Genomic DNA, 3,467 nt, shown 5'->3' with positions numbered 1-3,467 from the left:
GAAAACAAAAAAATAATTTAATAAATCTCTCATAAGGTATGCAAATTGATTGCCGCTTGTATGAGTTAATAGATGGCGCTAAAACAAATTGAGATTGTATAGATTTTGTTTAAACATTGTAAAATTATTTTGTAAAAGAACTTTTTCATTGTAAACCTAATACTGGTATAATGTAAATGTTGTTTGTGTATCAAACGGTTTTACATACGTATATTAAGTTTTTGCTATGTTAACTGGTTTTACTACATCTGTTATACAACCCAAGTGTAAAAAAGTTTTATATGATTGTGAGTATTTTTTAGAAGTTTGTCTGTTGAAATTATAGTTGTTTGAGTTTTTAGATGTATATTAATATGGAGTACACAATTTTAGGTTGAAATATTGATTAGGGATGAAGACGGTTTGTCTCCCACTCCCTAATTTGAGATAAAAAAGAAACAATTTTTATAATTTACAAAATTGGAAAATCACTGAAGAGGGGTTGGAATACATTGTACCAACCCGAAATATATTTGTAGTCCAATGAAAAATAAAAGATAATTTGCTAACCAGATATTGCTGTAAGATACGTCTACCAAAGTGTGTTTTTTGGATTACAGAGACGAATTTACAATTGTAAACAGATTTTAATTCAATTATCAAAATTTTTTTTTTTAATCTGAGTTACGATTTTTATTATAAGTAAATTATTCTTTTATTTCTATATAAAAATAATTCTATAATAATAATTTTTCGTCTTTATCATTATATATATTGAAAAAATAGAATATATAAAATAATCTAAAATTAGGGCAATGTAGCATAGTAACTGAGTTATTATTAAAACCATTAATAATTAACCTCACATTAAAAAGAACAATTACATACATTTTAAATTTCTAGTTTAATATTTTTGTTTTAAAGAATACTTATTGAATTTATTTCTTTTCACATTCAAGATTTTTATTTTCGTATCTTGAAATATGGACTTGTCATGAAAACTCGAATAATAATTTCAATTTGAATTGAAAATTAAAAACATTTCGAATTTTTATTTATTTTTTAGGAATTATTCGAACAAAAATATGCTATTCAGATTGCATAACCTGACATATTTTAAACAAATTCTTAAAATATTTGTAGAAATATGCAAAGAATCCAGATGAAATTTTATTAAATTCCTTATGTTCTCATGCATGAAAACTAAAATTATGATTTTATATATTTTTTATGTTTCAATATTTTTTAGTTATGATCTTTAGATATCGGGTACATATGCGTATACATTAACTACATGCATACATATGCAAATATAAATATGCATGTTCCTAAAACAAACTTAAATTTAATTATTATTGACTATTGTTAATAATTTGAGTATTATTATCCCTTTGAACGTAGCATAATTTATAATGAACATAAAATCAGTGTTAGATCATAAAATAGCTAATTGTATGTGCAAATTTATAGACTAATTATAATAAATTAGGAATCATATTTTTATTTTTATTTAGTTTATTAATGTTTAATAATTTAATCGTTAAAGTTTCTTGTTAAAGTTTGCAAAAATATTTGATTTTCACAACATTATATATTAACATTCTACGATATAAATTATTCCAGTTTAAAGAAATAATGCTTTATATGTCTGCCTATCTATTTATTTATCGAAAATTTATATTATTTATAAATTTCTAATTAAATCACTTCGTCCAATTCACTATATAAAGAAATAATCGAAAATCTACATTTTAGAATATTCAAGAATTGGATTATGAAACATAATTTTCTTAGTACAAAGTTAACGTCTAGAACATTGGTAAGAAATAAATTAAGAATTTACTAATTTCAAATTAAAAATAAAGATTATCGGGCGTTATTTTTGCAATAAATTTTACGTTTCTTCTGTGTTTTTGCTCTCTAGGAGAAACTGAATTTGAAAATCAAAACAAAGATCATATAGAAGTACTGAAAGAAATATTAAAGAATAAATCCGATATTAGTAATTATTCGTACTTACTTTAACTAAATATGTGTTGTAGATAAAGAAAAGTGAGAATTGATATTAGGATTGGATTGGATTGAATTTGATTATTAGGATAAGGCAATTCAACACAGGCGATCTGGCAGGAGGAGTACCTCCCGGGAGGACTTCTGTGAGAAATGGCTCCTGTTTAGGTGTTAGACATGTGTTGAAAACCCGAAAAATTCCACGTGCCCAGTTCGTTGGTGAGGCGCGTACCTGCGACTAGCTACTAATGTTCAATGGTGTTATCTGCTCGGTCACTGGTGAGAAAAAAATAATATTAATTGAAAATAACGCAGCAATTTGTACAAAATAAGTTTCAAAATGTGAATAAGAGTGAGTGAAAATTTGAAATATTTAAATGTAAACATTTTAAATATTTATAATTTTTTATAAATAAATTCAGAATAACAGACATTTTAATACTGTATTTACTTTAATCAGTATTTAATCAAAATTATTTGAGTGTTAGATATTGAATATAATTTTGAATTAATTCTGATCTTAAAATATTTCGGACAATATGTAAATTTAAAATAATTTTAAATGAGAGTTTTTAATGAAAACTCTCATTTTCTTAATATAAATTACAATATTAAGATATGTTGCAAACATATTTTATATTCATTTATATTTCATTTGTCTTAAAGGTGTAATGTTTTTGTGTATAAAATGTGAAAAATATCTATATAAATTCATTTAATATAAAAATTTCAATTGATTTAATGGATTATACAAATCAAGAATATGGCACAATTAAATACACAGGATAGTTGTTTATTTATTTATATAGATATCATTAGTTTAAGAAGAATAATTATTTTATTTATTTCTTTGTTTCGTAATTGATTTTTGAGGAATTTTCTTTGATTTAAAATTTTAAAAAATATTGACCATCTGCCCTTTAAAATCAATAAAGCATTACATTAAATACAATAGAAACTGAATTAGCTAGATGGTAATTTTTATGATTGGTAAATTATTTTTAGATAAAATCAAGAAAGGAATAAAAAAGCATTGTAAATACCTGTATATTTTAATAAAGAGACCTAAATATTTGTTTTCAATTTATTATTAAAAAAAATATTAACGTTTGCCATTTATCAATACAGATATGTACAAAGCATATCGTGAAAAGCAAATATAGTTATATTGAATGAAATTGGAACAATGTTCTATTTATGTATACAACGCTTTAGAATATAATGCTGTAGAATAATGATATGATTTAATATACTATATTTTTACATTAAAATATATGTTTATACATTATACATTTATACATTAATGCAAAATACATTAGAATTTCGTTTATAATTAACAACAAATATTTATACACACTATAATTTTTTTTCTGTAAAAAGAAAAAAGAAGAAATAATTACATAAAAATAATTTTTTATATAAGTTCTATAGACTCAAAATATATAAAAATAAACAGATTTATTTATTATTAAAATTCT

The sequence above is a fragment of the Centruroides sculpturatus genome, unplaced genomic scaffold (assembly GCF_000671375.1).
Source record: "Centruroides sculpturatus isolate CEXI.00-Female unplaced genomic scaffold, Cexi_2.0 scaffold240, whole genome shotgun sequence".
NCBI classification, from domain to species: Eukaryota; Metazoa; Arthropoda; class Arachnida; order Scorpiones; family Buthidae; genus Centruroides; species Centruroides sculpturatus.
This window is presented reverse-complemented; position numbering follows the sequence as displayed.